The 16,520-nt window shown below is 34.3% G+C and overlaps 1 long non-coding RNA gene across 1 annotated transcript in view; it reads right to left on the reverse strand.

The window, feature by feature from the left end:
- Positions 1-1,295: 1,295 nt before the first annotated feature.
- Positions 1,296-16,520, reverse strand: part of LOC107034293 (uncharacterized) — a 47,446-nt gene continuing 32,221 nt past the window's right edge. Inside the window, exons 5-10 of the long non-coding RNA XR_012058893.1 lie at positions 15,089-15,162; positions 11,127-11,230; positions 8,564-8,701; positions 2,838-2,915; positions 1,766-1,956; positions 1,296-1,365 (exon numbers count right to left, since the gene is read on the reverse strand). This is a non-coding gene — a long non-coding RNA (uncharacterized lncRNA). The remainder of the gene's footprint in view (positions 1,366-1,765; positions 1,957-2,837; positions 2,916-8,563; positions 8,702-11,126; positions 11,231-15,088; positions 15,163-16,520) is intronic.

Here is a 16,520-nt window from a genome sequence, read left to right on the forward strand (position 1 = left end):
AGTTCCCTTTATCCCAACAGGACAGATTTCTCTAAAGACACACCGCTTACATTACATAGGACTATATGTCACTCAGGAAACTAAACCTCCCCATCTCTCTAACTCTATATGGTTTCAAATGCAGCCATCACATTTAGACTGGACTATGTATTTCACAAGAGAAAAACACTCCCCCTCCTTAAAGCTCTTTGTAGCTGTCAATGTGCACTATTCTTTGAAAAATCAGGGACTCTTAATGTGAGAAATATAAACTTATTTAAATGTTTTCTAGCACCCAATGGTTTTCTGAGTTTGAAAGATATGATAACTTTTTATTACCATGCTGATAAAATCTGTAATTGTTCAATTTTTAAAAAGCTGTTGTATGTCTCTAGTTAATCACATCTGCTACATTAAACAAGATATGACAGAAGGGAACTTGGTGGGAGGTGGAGAGGGAGAAGGCAAAGGAGTCCTAAAGACATGCAGGTGGAAAGTTGTTATCCTAAACATCTGGACCTATTTACTAGGTAGTTGCTATTCTGGGATAGACACATGTTATATTTACAAACTCCCATGGTGGAAAACAAATAATGTAAAAAATGGAATGCCTTTATTGCATAAAATATCAAAACTTGAAAATGTTTACTTTCAGAATAATCAATTATGAAATCACTAAGATGGAGCATCATGTGTTTCTATTGATCAGAAAATTTAAAAAATAGGCAAGTGTCCATTAAAAGTTTTTGAAGAGATACTGATTTCAAGATTTAGTCTCAACTTTTAAACTGTATTTTTCACAATGGAATACCATTAAGATGGAAGGTGCTAAGTTAATTATATGACATTTTCTTCAAGGTATCCCGTACATACTTACGGTCTATTTGTGCCTGTATTTCAGGCAACATTTTATTAAAACTATGTATATATTTTGGAGGGGCATGATTATATAACATCATAGTTCTTGGGTTTTTTCCCTTTATATATCATATGATTAATTTTTGAAGAGATTATACATGCTCATGGCATGCTTATTTTATAGGTACAAAAGAAATGACAAAACAACTGTTTCCATGGCCATTCATTTACTTTCTTCACTGGGGCTATTTTGTATTCAGGAGTATTCTACCTATTGTTTCTTTGCTTTCTTTGTTGTTTCATTTTTAGCAAAATTATACCACTTATTACTGAAAGAGTTTGATAGTTCTATGAATCTCGTACCAGAAAAAGTCTTTTGTTCTACTCTTCCATACTTCATATTGTAAACTCCAGATACCATGCTCCATTTAACATTTTAGCTATTTCTTCTGTAATTTACCTCTAGTTTCTGAATCACATGGGTATCCTGTTTTCTTGATTATTCAATCATAAGCAGTATCTATGGACCTGCCAAAATTGAAAACACAAGAGAACAATTGAGCTTTCTTATGCTGCCCTCTCTCTGCAAAAGCACATATTTATAACCACATGTATAAGCATATACCTATTTACACACACATACACACACATTTCTTCCAATAGAATCACATAAATGAGATTGTTAGTGTTTAGTAGTTAACTCAATAGTCAATATTTGCATTATGTGACTATGTAAATATTATTCATAGCTAAGCCATATAGAATATGCCATGTAGTATATTAACATTATATTTCATATTCTGCTCAATTCATTGTTGTCCTGGAGTTAATTTTTTCATTTGGTCACCTTTCAGTGTGACCATTACTAGTTCGTCCTCAAACAATCTTTAAATGTCTCCTCAAAGGACCTAAACACATTCTTACTCACTTTTACTTTTTCTTGGAGGTATTCCTCCTGAAGTCCTTTGCCCTCCAGCTCCAATCTGAATCATTTGCTCTCTAGACTTCTTGCTTGGTGGTCATCTTGGGACTTCCTTCTGTTGCTGGTTAACTTTCACTCCTCTTCTGTGGGAATGCTCTTTCTAGTGTATCCATTTTTCACTTGCTTTTCTCATTCAACTGTGCAGAGCACAAACTCCAGTCAGCTTCTTGAGGATGAATATGTGCATCAAGACTTTGAATATCTGAAAATCCTTTAGACAGCCTTCAAACGTGATTGGTGGTCTGGCTGGATATACACCATCTTGTCTCAGAATTTTGAAAACATCACTCCACATTCTTCTAGCTTCCAATGAGAAGGCTAAGGACTTTCTGTATCATGTTCCTTTTGAGAGTGCCTGTCTTTTTTTCCCCTCCCTCTGTAAGAATTTAGAATCTTCACTCTATATCCACTGTTGTGAAATTTTTGGGTGAGTGGTTTTGGTATAGGTGTTTTGTTCAGTCATTGCTATGGGGACTATTTGGATTCTTCTGGAAACTATTATTCAGTTATGGGATGTTTGCATAATAGTTAAATATAAATGTTCACTTCCATATGTTCTCTTATATTTTTTGGAACTCTTATTATTAGATATTGATACTTCTGGATTGGTTCCCTAACTTTGATGTATTTTTCTTATATATTCACATGTCTTTTGTTTCTTAACCAGACATTTTTGTCAACTATATCTTTATATATAGTTATACATACAGAGTTAATTCTGTTCTTTAAATATTTCTTATTATAGGATTCTATTTTTTTCATACATATAATCATTTTAAATTTTCTCTCTGAAATTTCTGTTTACAAAATGTTCTCTATTTCCTCCACATTCCCTTTTTTTCCCTTTCTTTATTAAGACTTTTTTCATGTTAGAGGCCTTCTTCAAATGTCTGATGATTCTTTTTATCTGTTTATATGTGATAGTGAAATACTAAAATTCTGAGTATGTAAGTTGAGGTTTTCAACTACTATTACTTGCAAATTCTGAAATTAAATGAAATGAACATATTTTGACCACCTGATGAACATCTTGCCTTCTGAACGTTTTTGTGGAAAGTAGGTAACTCAGTGTCTTTTCTGGCATGAAGAGAGTACCCTTATGGAGAAAACAGAAGTATGCATAATTAACAACTACATGGGGTGGGATGAAATAAATAAAAATTTTCTTTTCTTTTTTTTTGTTTCTTATCAATTGAAAGCTACTTAGGTGTTAATCTGGAGTGCAAGATTTCTTCTGGCCTCTGAATATTAAAAAAAAAAAAGCATCTCAGAAGCCTGTATTTTTATGTTAAGATTTATGCATTCATATGATGACTCATTTTATATGCAAATAATGGAAGAGTGTACGATTAAGGTGATTTTTGTGGTTGACTTTCCAACATCCTTCTCACTCTAAATGATTTACCTTGGTCAACATGGCAATCCTATGCCCCCTTGGCAGTGATTTACATACAAACCTATCCTGGCAAATGAATTGTGAGCAAAAGTTTTACAAGGAGTTTCAGTTCTCCTTAGAGAACATGGAAAGAGATAGTCCTTTTCTTCACCTGGATATTTTCATATCTTAATATTTCATCTGAATCAACTACAGTCTTGCAGCCATGAACATAAAATTAAACTGAACATGGTGAAAAAGAAAGGTAAAAAGAACCTCCTGTCTTTGAGAACAGCATTGGACCAACGTGTCTAACAGTCTTGGACTGACTCTATACTGTTGTTATATTAGATAATAAATAATATTATTCAGTCAGTTTGAGTTATGTATTCAGTTACAGGCATCTCAACTGATAGAATAAATTGCTTTATATTTAATACACAGATTATAGTTCTTGTAGGATGATGTACTGTATGAGTGTACTTACTTTCAATGTAAATGTAAAAAAATCTATTCACACTTTGTGGTACAATAAAATTAGCTAATTGAAAGGAAGAGAAATTTCAGGCTGTGATAGTATTTCCAATTATACATGAATTTGAAAATGGACAATTGAATGAGCTTTCTTTCAGGAGGATTTAAAAGTGCAATCCTATATGTAAAATCTGGGAGGGAGGATTTCTTGCTGGCAGGATTATTATAAATGTACTACATTATACTGATGTTTTAAAAATAGAACCATTTTCTTTGGCATTTGTTATGTCAGATATACTCTTTAGAATACCACTGAGACATGGATTATTTTTGTCATATGTTTAGGTGATTGCATTGTTGCAATTTGAAGTCAATACAAAAATAATAATTATTAAAATGTATTGTTTATTTTGAAAATAGTGCTTATGGATATTACAAATTTAAACTGAACAACAGCTCTGCAGTAAAGCTAAGGAAATAATACTGTGACTTATATTACATAGATTTTTAAAAACTAGTGCAGAAGGAAATTAAGATACTTGTACTAATAGGTGGACCTCCCATATCTCAAGTCAGCTTATCTGGTAATGATCTATTCCAAAGCTTGATAAACTTCAGTGATATGCTCAGCACTTTTTAATGATTCTCACTAAAACATTCTTTATACACAACAGTATGCCCTCTGCTTCCCCATCCCCTTTTCAGGTTTAGATTAATTTTGAGAGGGAAGCTGAAGGTGGATTAGATAGTAATCCAGTGAAAACCATTTAGAAGGGCACTAGCTTTGATTTAGTAAATAAACTGTCTTTAAAAATCTACATTATTGTTAGCAACAAAATCACACAAATATAGAAGACTAGAAAGGATAATTTTGTATTCAGGAACAAGTCATTTTGAGGAATTAAACAATGATGAACTTTAATGCCAACCAACTTGGGGTTTTACTTAATATCTTCTTATTATGGAGGGCAGAATAGTTTTGTGAGGAAATGGCATGGAGCATGCCTTTGCATATCTCAATATACAGTCTGTCGGTATAGTAGTACTTTCATTTCTTTGAACTACACAAAATTATCAGTATCTGAACATTTAGGACCTACAAAATGGCAATTTCATCTGGTTCAACCTAGCACATTTGGACCTTTATTTTTGCTAAAAAACATCTGAGAAGAAGAAAAAGAATAAATTAGATTATCAGCTTAATTTGTACTCGTAACACTGTAAAAAATAATAATTCTTGTATACATAAAGCTTATTTAATTTGGCATATTTAGTTTATACACTTTTTATTACTAAGAGATTCATAACAGATTCATAACTTTAAGTAACAAATGCTTGCTCAAGCATTATCATCTCTGTAGATGACAAGGTCCTTGTGAGAATGTCATATTAACAATTTTTTTTTGAAATTTAGGGTATAATATTAGCATCAGAATTTAAAAATACAAATATTTATTTTATGCTATAATGTCAGAAAATCCATAAATAGCATCTTTTCTAATTAAATGGCTCATTGTGAAAAGAACCCAAGAAAATAACAAAAATTAATTCAGGAAAAAATATTTCAATTAAAATGCAGGTATTAAAATTTTCTTTGAGTTTGAAGGCAGAGACCTCCTAGTCATCAGTATGTTCCTAGCCTTCTCCTAGCACGTGTACTTTATGTTTTAATATGCTCTTCATGGAGTTCTTGTATTATGTTTTGTATAAAAATGTGATTATGCTCTTAGCGATTCATGATAAATGGAACTTAGGAAGGGAAAAAGCCTAGATAATAGACAAATATTTTAACAGTATATTTGACATTTTATAAATCATAAACTTATACCTGTTTACTTACTATAGCAATGAGATCCTTTTTGATAATGCTTGTTTTCCTAGGACTTTGATTTACATTATTTCATTTAGTTTTAATTTTTTTTACTTGCACTTAATTCAGAACTATACCAAAATCAGTTTTAAGAAAGCATTTCAAAATTCTGCACAGAAAAAATAAATACTAAAAATTTTTCCTTCACTGTAAGTTTAAGCAGTAAAGTTGAAAATTGTATATATTAGGTATAATAAGATACTTTTTATTTATACATACAACATTAAAGATGCTTCAAATTTTAAATAATTTAAATAATAACTTTATTAAGGTTAGTTCATCTGCCTCAAAATTCATCCTTTTAATGTTTACAATTCAGTGGTTTTTAGTATATTCACAGAGTTGTGTAGCCATTACTACTATCTAATTTCAGAACATTTTCATCATTCCCAAAGAAATCCTGCACCCATTAGCAGTCTAAGATTATAATTATTTTTCAAAGAATAAAACAAACTACACATACTTTTTCCTGAAAACAATACTAACACAAAAACTAAGATAATTTTCATTTCCTACTAGAAAGCAATTAGTGAAAGTGGCAGTTTTCCCTTAGGTATGCTTCTATACAAACTGTACTTAGCAGTTTTGACTTCATGCTTGGGAGAAGACTTCCAAGGGATAATATTATAATAATAATATTTCCTGAAAAGTTTTAGACAATTTGGACTTGTAATTTCTACTTCCTTAAATGTCTTGCTCCCATGTGTACAAAGAATATGATAATTGAGTGCATTAATGACCTTCACCCTTCCTCTACCCAGGGATTTTGCCATGTAACTTTGTAGTACCCTCCCACTCAGCTCTTGAATGCCATATGGTTTGCTTTGGCCAACATGACTTTTAGCTGATACAATACAAGCAGAGGCAAGAGGTGAGCTTGAACTTTTGGGATATTTTCTCTTACCATCTGCCATTGCCATAATTTTTTTTTTAAAGTAAGCCTAGGCTAACCTGTTGTTCCTAGGAGAAGATAAGACACGTGGATCAGAGTAAGCCAGCTCAGCTGAGAGTGCCAGCTATCCAGCCATGGTCAGCCTAGATTGGTCAACAACCAACAGATGCCACCTGTGAAAAAGCTCAGCCAAAATCAGCAGTCTCCTAACCGAATCAGTTCAGAAATGTGAGCAATGGATGTTTATTGCTGTATATGCCTCTGAGCTTCAGTAGTTGTTTGTTACCAAGTATTATGGCAATGGTAAGTAACTGATGAGAAATGCAAAGAATGTGACATCACTTTAGAAAGTCAGTAATTTCTCAAGGTATGGACACCTGTATATGGATAGAATTTTCTTAAATCACCATAATCAAATCCTTTCTTGACATATCTGCAACAGTCATAAACTCTGCCCCTGGCCCAGATGGAGTGAGTTGGTTAGATGAGGGGATTAAGGATTTCCCTTACTCACTGGTTTAAGAGGACACAATATTCCCCCTCAATCAGCAAAATAGGATCAAGGGAGAGTATTGTCTTTTGGAGCTGAAAATATTTTATACAGGAAGTAATCAACACTGAATTAAGGAAGAACTGAAATAAACGCATACTGACATGGGTATTATTTTAAAAGATATCCAACCAAACATGCAGCGTGCTTCAGATAGTTTCACTACATTGACTGACTGAACTTCTGGGGGCTCCAACTGCAGACACATGGAATGAGTGTCCCTAGTGTCGCTTCATATTGTCAGGGTTTGGGTTCTGAGTAATCAGAGCATGGACATACCTTAGGCAACAGACTAAAGAGTCTAACACTAAGTTCCTAAGAGCACAGAGCCTCAAGCTGAGGACACAAAATCAGTTAAGGAGGCCAAAAAACTTGCAAGAATGAAGGTAGGAGCCCAAAATCAGAGTTATGGGCTGAGGAGACCTGGAATCAAAGAACAATGTCTGGAGTAATAAGATACCATGAGATATTGGCACAAAAAACACTGAAAATTGCATGGCTTTCGTTGACACAACCCTGAGTACTTGATATATGCTAGTTTAAAGTTGCAGTCACTGCTGTTTCTTCAAGTGACATTCCAGTCTCAGTAATTTTTACCTGTGCATATAAATTTGACCATTTGGAAGGCCATAATTCCCACTACTAGATTGGTCTAATACATATTTTAGAACCATCCTGGCCTGAAGAAATGAAGAATAAAGGTAAGAAATTACTCTGAATATGGGCATATTTCTGGAAACTATTTGCCACAGGAATCTGAAGAATGTTAGAATGACCTACCAATTTAAGTTAAAAGACAGTGGAATTTCTAGCACCTGTGGTCAGAACATCTTAAAAATAGGCTGGAGTGGAAAGAGTGCTGGTTGAGAGAGGAGGCAGAATACAGACCAGGAATGGCTGAAGTAAGATGACAGTGGGTAGCAAGAGACAGGCCATCTGAAAAGAGGGATGGAAGGAAACTAGTGAACAACCTGAAAACTACTCTTTGAAACAAAAAAACAAAAAAGAAACCAGTTGGAGAATATGTGTACAAAGGACAAAGAAAATAAATCCAAACTAGAAATAAACTAGACATGACCTGGTCAGTTAGGACAAAAGCTATACTCAGATTTACACTAGAAGAAAACCTTCTTCCCCCAAAGAAAAGAAAGTATAGTTTTCTAGGTCAAAATGGCTGACATTAGATCAGTCACATTAATTCTAATTTTGGTTATGTATGACAGACTAAGCAGATATTTCTGCTCAGAAAGGGCCACTGAAATAATAGATAACTCGAGAAAGAGAAACAGCAAAAGAGAGGACAAATCTGCCAAAGGGCTGGAAGTTGGGAAAGGGCACCCATCAGACATTCCAAGGATACCTGACACAGAATGGATGGAATAGTTGGAAAATGAGTTGGAGAAATCAAAACACTAGTTCTAAGAGTCATCCCAGGGGAGCCTCAGAAAAGCAAAACATCTAAATCAGCAGCATCTCAGAGATTCTTTATTTTCTCAGGTTTCCAATGGATCATATATTGCCCTGATTATTTATTACAAAATGAAAATTTCTTAACATGAATTAAAATATCCTACACTTCGTACCTTGAAAATTCTTCTTTGGGAGTTCTAGCATGGACTCCAGGTCTGTGTATATTTAAATCCCTCAGGCGATTTTGAAGAACATTCTTGGTTTCAAATTGCTGCCTTCCTGAGCGGTTGCAGGTGCTGACTGCTGGGCTCCTTGAATTAAACCAATCAGTGATTTGCTGAGTAATATGTGAGTTTAGGTCACGGGCTAAATATTTTTATTTAACAAGTTGCTTTATGTTGTTTATAGTCCTAAAAATTTTTAATTATGTAGTGTAAAATAGTTTGTATTTAAAGATTTTTATAAGAAAACACATTACGGTTTTGTAGGGTTAGCAACGAGCATTCCAATCTTCATTCTAACTTAATGAAATATATATAAAATTGTATATGTAAACATTATGAATATTTAATATTACATAATATATACTCTAATTAGATATCTATAACACATGTAGTTAGTTATATAATGTCTACTATATAAATACATATTTATACATAAATATAAACATAGATAGATATACTGTAGTTAGAGATCACTATACCAGGTTTTCTGGAGAACAGTTTGGTGATTCATAGCTATGCAGGCTTTACTGTGCTGTTTTTTTTTTTTTAATTGTGCTTCGCCGATGTTGCACTTTTTACAAATTTAAGATTTGTGGCAAACCTGCATTAAGCAAGTCAATTGGCACCATTTTCCAACAGCATTTTCTCATTTCATGTCTATGTATCACATTTTGGTAATTCTCAGAATATTTCAAATCTTCTTTTTTTATTGTATTTGTTATGGTGATCCAAACCAGTGACTATGACTAGCTAAAGGCTCAGATGATGGTTAGCATTTTTTAGCAATAAAATATTTTTTAATTAAGGCATATATATTTTTTAGATATAATGCTATTGCACACTTAATAGACTACAGTATAGTTTAAACATAACATTTATATGCACTGGGAAACCAAAAAATTTTTTACTCACTGTATTGCCATACCTGCTTTACTGCAATGATCTGGAACAGACCCTTCAGTATCTATGAGGTATGTTTATATCCATCTATATCTACAACTATTTCATGTCAGAATCAAATACTTTGTCAATAATCAAACAATTTACCAAAAACCAAAATATTAAATCTATAAAGATAGTGACTTAATATCAAAAATATACAAATAATGAAACTTAGTTTGACACTTGTCAAATAAAAATTAAAAAAATAAACAGTTGAAAAAAATCTATATTTTAAAAAGTTCTAAAAATAAGCTTCCCTATTAATGAATTATTATAAGATATATATAGTATCATAATACAAATATTGATGGAATTGGGTATTCATGGGATAATAAGTTGATAACAGCTTTAGTCTGCCTCATACAGGGCAAAGAGAGGGATGAGTTTAAACTTCTCTGCCCCCCAAAACACACACACACACACACACAAAATATATATCATCAAGGAAAAATAAAGACAGATCCAAAGTGAGTAATCTATTTTAAACCATGAAGGAGAAATTGGAGGTTATGGCTAGGACATAAAAGTTCTATGCATTGTTATTTTCTATTCACTATCAGTGGGCGTTAAACAGTCCTCAAAATGAACAAAACTTCAGATTGCATTTAGACATTAGGAGCTCCTTACCTTCTAACTGCGGTTCACAGGATTCAAACAAGGAAAGCTCTATATAGTGGTGTTACTGATACATATTTCATAGTTGGGTGGGAAATTCTAAAATAGCCAATGCTTCATTTTGCTTTAGAATTGGAAGCTAATAGGTCACGTCTACATCTACATATGAACAATTCAAAGAACTAATCATCAGAACTTACTGAGAGCAAATCATATCATTCCTGGTTTTTCCAGTTCTGTAAAGTGTCCCCCTACAACTGGCTTTTTATGACTGAGTTACAAAATTTAAGATTTGGGTTTAATTTTCTAACCCCCCCCCAAAAAAAGCTGTTTCAGTCTTTGCTTTGGAAATCTTATAGGATTTAAGTTTTACTGATAAATTCCTCAATATCTAGGATTTGAGAAGTATGAGGATGCCCCCTTTAACAGTGGATCTCTCTCAGCAATGTTAGCTTATTAGGATCCTGTTTCTCTATCGCAAGGATCAATCTGAATCAGTTGGAAGGCTGGTTAAACCCCAGATTGCTCGCCCAGATCCTGTGACTTTGTAATTCAGTAGATCTGGGGTGGGGCTTGTAAAATTTGCATGTGTAACAAGTTTCAGGTGCTACTATGCAATTAGTACAAGGACAAAACTCTAAGAACCACTGGCTTACAGTATGTGTCCATTAATTTATCAGCTGAAATCACATATATTTGACACATGAAAAATAACTTGTGCTGATTTGATCTATGTTTAGGTCTCCAGTCTCCAAAGAGAAATATGGTCCCATATACTTTACACAATAGATAAAGACATTTTACTTCTAGTGGCAAGTTTAAGTTAATGCCTCTTGTGTAAAATGAAGGGAACATATTATGGATGCTACTGTACTCAAACTAGGGCAATATTTTAGATTAGTAAATTGCTATTTTTAGCTTTTTATGCATTTAAAACTTCAAACAAAAAACTTACCTAAACCGGTCTCCTGGGGCTTTCCACTGACATCTTTTAAAGTGATTCATTTACTGAAGCAGTGCAGAGGTTAATCATTCTGATTAATTTCTAATTAGCTGTACCTGTATTCCAGAGGAAATAATCAATATTACCATTTGAAAAAGCCAGGCTAAGATCCAGTAGCACTTCTAGAATATATGCAGTTAATTTCTGACAATTCAGTTTATGCACCTCACTGCAAAAAGCTAAATCTCTCTTATTCAGTCACAGCTCATTAGAAAGTTTTGTTTTTGTTTTTGTTTTTAAAATAGTGTAAATCTTTCATCATTTACTTTTATTTTCTTTTAATTTTTTTGGAAGAGAATATTGAAAATCACTCATTAGTAATTATTGTTAAAATTATTACTGAATACAATGAAAGACAATCCCTACCGTGTGTTGAATTTTTAAAAAACTCAAAGAGTTTCACTTGCAGATTAGTTGTTTTACTAATTTGGTATACTTAAAGTAGATCTGGGATAATTTTGAAATCTGAAGTTAGTTTACCTTTAAACTACTTTTGATTCTCCTGCCAATTCAGAATATATATTTTGAGATATTGTTATATCAAATATTATCTCAGAGACTAAGGGGAAATGCCAGAAAACAACAGGATCCCTTTTTTGGAGAAAGGATGTGTTTTTCAGTTAAAAAAAAATAAAATCAACTTAGGACACTTTTTTTTTTTCCACAGCTCTTCAGCGTGGAGAATGAAATCCTGTGAATAAAATCCTGTCAATCATTCCAGTTAAATATTTTAGTGTTAGGGTGATTTTTATTTTTTAAAAATATAACATTTAAATATATTTAACATACAACAGTACACAGTATTTTCCAGTTTTATATAGAACTCCAAAGAAAAAAATCAGAGAATAACAAGATTTCTGTAAAATTTTAAAATATGCTGCGGTAAATGCTAACAAACTCAGAATTAATTATGCCTTCCATAATTAGGTAATAAGCTAACCATGATGACATTCTTACTCAATTCTACAAGAAAGAACACTAAAGATATGACTGGAATAACTTCTAAAACTTCCAAATATTCACCCCGTACTGAAAACCCTCTTTTATATCTGCAGTTCCTACACATTGACAACTCTAGCCTTCTATCATTTCCTTTAATCCAGCCACTGATACTGTAATTTTCGGTTCTTGTTAACAATGCCTATCAACCCTAGCTCAGAAAATACAAAATTCTTCAAAAACTTAGAACAAAATTGGCCAGCTTTATACAATGACCCTTCTGCCATATTGACTAAAATAGTTTTTCCATACATTTGACAAGTCTAGAACTGATATATCATCCTCTATGCTATTCAGTTTCCCAGTAGAAGAGTGCAGAGGTATACGAGAGTTGGCTATAAATTTGTTCTATGTAAAATTCCTCTCCCAGTGTTTCTGAGCCAGCTGATAGGTCTTGTTAAATGTAGAAGCTGAGAGAGCCATTGCTTTGCTGATCAGGTGTGTCGCGGATCAGAATTGTGATGCTCTCCATACAGCAACTCATCAGAAGCAGTGTAACTTTTTTCCCATATCCTTTACATTGCTGGGATTGGGACTTTGTTTTGTTTTAATGAATCTATCTGCACCTACAACTTATGTTAAATAGTTGTAGGATAGAAAAAATGGCTCCCTGCTATCAGCACATCAACCAATGTGATGGACATCAAAACCAAAAATGTATCAGAAGTTCAGGCTTCAATTGATTTTCAGTGGTTTATATCTAAGTAGGATATTAACATTTACAAATTTCATATTTACACAAGTCCAGAAGACTGTAGTAAGTAGGCAGAAGTCTACATGGGAACATGGATTCTCACACTTTCTGAGCTATTTCCCCAGTGGGTCTCATAGGTGCATGCTTAAAGCCAGTAAGTTTCATAAAGCTACTGCTAAAGATGTTACCACATAAAAACTTCCACAGTGACTGATGCTACTTTAGTCTTCGCTTGATTTTGCAATGTGGCAATATGATACTGAGCATATACTGCTGGCTTAGCAACTAAGTCTGTTTCTGAGGAGCTCTTGCTTTCTTTGTTTCTTTGATGAATACTTACCTGTTATCTGGAATCTGGCCAAACCTCTTGGAGTTTGATGAATATATTCCCACACATGAAAAACTGCAAGAGTACTTTATTTTAGAGTAAAAAACATCTTAAACACACTATGCCAGTAAATTTGACAGATTTTCATCTGGATGGGTATAGGCTTGTCAATTAATGTCTTATAATTGAGAGACTAAAAGATATAGAGGCAACTTCTTCACTCTCATCAGAGCTTGAGCGCCTACTTGGGTCCTCACCACAGCTATGATACAAATTTCAAACATCCTAAGTGAACTTCTTCTTTTTCTTTCAGATCCTTTCAGTCACTTGTCTAAAGACTGCAGAGGAGTTGGTTGCTTTGGGTGAACTTAGATAACTTAACATCTCCTCTGACTCCACTCCTTCATGTTTTTCAAAGGAGTCTTATGGGTGGAGACTGTCCACACTCCTGTGGCCACCAGCCCCTCTCTCCACTCAGGGAGCAAACGTCTCTTCTAGGACTGCAGAACTCCAGCAGATCTCTGCTGGATACCACTCCATTCCTTAATTTTTCAAGACAGTTTAATCACAGTAATATGCTATTTATACTAGAAAGAAATTGTATTAGTTGTCTATTGATACATAACAATTTATCCTGAAACCTAGCTTGAGGAAAGTCATTGTATTACTTATTTTTTGATACATAACAATTTACCCTGAAAGTTAGCTTCAACATTTAGTATCTCACACAGTTTCTGGACGTCATGAATTTGGAAGAGGCTTAGCTACATGTCTCTGATGGTGGGTCTCTTATAAGCCACTCATTTGACTACTAACAGTAGACCTCAGTTCCTCAGTGGCTTTTTATCAGTGGTCTTAGGTCCCTGCTACATGGACCTCTTTCTAGTGCTCCTATGACATGGTGAAAGTGAGCCAAGAGAAAAGGGCAAGAGAGAAGGCATGGCCAAGATGGAAACTGTAGTGTCTCTTATTACCGAATCTCAGAAGTGATACTTATTTCTGCTGAGTTCCAATTGCCACTCAGAGTTAGCCTGTAATTTGTGGGGACAAATTACACAAGGACATGGCCGTTAGGAGATGGAAATCATTTAGGAGCATCTTGGAGGTTATCACATCATTTAAACATAAGTTTATGATATTAATATGTCAAAGTTGTTAGACATAATTCACCAGATATTCTGGGAGAAGGATAGAAATTTCAAATACATTATAAACAAAACAGAGGGAATCAATAATTTATTGAATTTGATGAGGAAAAACAAGAAATAAAAACCTAGAAGATACAGAGATTTTGCATCTATGGATAGAACTGTGATGACATGAAACATTAAGAAAGTTGATATGGAGGGAAATTAATGAATTTTGTTCTGAGAATGTTAAGTGTCAGGTGACAATAAGGTACTCAAGCAATATTCAAGTGATGTTTGGAGATTTGAGCCTGTCCCTGAAGAGAGAATTCAGAGATAAGGATAAAGGTCAGGGTGTTATAGACTCTCCAGTAGAGGGAATATAATCTAGAAACAAAGGTGGGGACCAAATAATTAAGGAATAGAAAGAAAAAGAAAAGGAAAGAAAAGAAAAACTTAAATGGATGAAACGGAAAAGGAAAAATCATTACATTTTAGTTCATGAAATCATGGAAAGAAGGAAAGTTCCAACAGGTTCCCAAACATCAGGGACACACATCCCCAAATAAGAAAACTTTCTTCTCAAGCTAAGATGTCAGGATCTAAGCACTACTCACCTCTGGCATCCTGGGTCCCCACAATATCATTAACTGAGATTAATCTTTATGAGTCTTTTACTCCCAGTTTTCAAAAGAAAATAATTTCCTCAAACTTTTAGAGAAGCAAGTAGCAAATTAAATTGGAAACCAGATCGTGTAGCACTCACCTTCTGTCAGCACGTCACTGCTTTCAGCTGTAAAACTGATTGACGCGATTCCAAATGGAAAAAGGTACGGGAGGCTGAATATAAAGGGAAATATTTGACTGTGGATTCAAAATGTATGAGAGGGGAAAATATCTGAATAAATATACTTCTACTTAATATTTATTGAAACAAGCTAAGATACTAACAACGTTTTGATTTAAATATCTTGTGTCTTTTTACGCTACAATACAAAGGGCTGCTATTTATTTTATCATTATTATCTTACAGAAAGTCATCTTACAGAGGTGGGTAGTGAAATTCTCTCTCCTTTTGGCCATGATACCGGTTAGTAGTGGATGTTTTTAAGCATCCCTTTTCTCTAACTCCCAGACACTTAGGAGACTTGCACCCCCCAGGGGGAAGTAAGGGGTTACACTTAAAATAAGGGACAAGGAGCCTGAGCAGTCCCCTCCTCGTTGTCTGGGGAAGGGACAATCGAGCATTTAAGTCATTCAATATCAAGCTGGTATCATTCAATATCAAACTAAGCAGATATCTCAGAAGTCCCAGATTTCCTTACCTGAAACCTAGCCTTACATGAATGTGAATGAAAGAAGGAAGGAGAGTAAATACCAGAGACAGCATGGTGTGGGGTAAAGGGTTTCTGAAATAGCTATGTTGGTGGCAGAGTCAGGGCAGTATGTGACACTGCAGCCTGGGACCCACGGGCCCTAGAGAGAATGACAAGAGGATGGCAATTGTGACAACCCTGGGCATTTTCACTTCCCACACCCCCCAACAGCACCAGCCCCCACAGGCCAGGATGCAAAATTCCAGCCCTCCATTTACCATTATTTTTTCTTCTGTAAGGGAGGACAAAACATCTTCCCCTATCCTTCTGTATTCGTCTAGCTGGTCTTAGAATTAAATTGACATGAGATAGAATAACAGGAGAATATTTTTTAAAAATGTTAAATGACATGTATACATGGTGGCAATCTAAGAAAACTGAGTAACTTGCTAAAATGGCCCAAACCCTCACCTTAAACACTATCTTCAGCAAAAGACAAAAGATATTGGCCATAGTGGTTTGAGACTTCAAAGGGGAGGAAGGCAATGCACATGGAGAGAGAGAAGCAAGGGTTTGCTAAACAAATGTTTGCTTGTCCAGGCAGAGACAGAGCTCTCTAGGCTTCTCTGAGTTTTCCCCGTCACACCCAGCCCATGTTCTTTGCAAATATCTTTGGTAACATCTCTATTTCTGTTTCTTAAAAATAATCATTCTAAATTAATCCTCATGCTAAAGAGACATTTTGGGTAGCCATATTTTGCTCCCCTACATTTCAGATTGATGAGGCTATAGCGATGGCTGGCCATAAAATCAGCCACGGTATACTATACCAATTATGAATATAGCCTTTGAGGTCAGAAAATACAAGTTGAAATCCCGACT

The sequence above is a fragment of the Vicugna pacos genome, chromosome 2 (assembly GCF_048564905.1).
Source record: "Vicugna pacos chromosome 2, VicPac4, whole genome shotgun sequence".
Lineage (NCBI taxonomy): Eukaryota > Metazoa > Chordata > Mammalia > Artiodactyla > Camelidae > Vicugna > Vicugna pacos.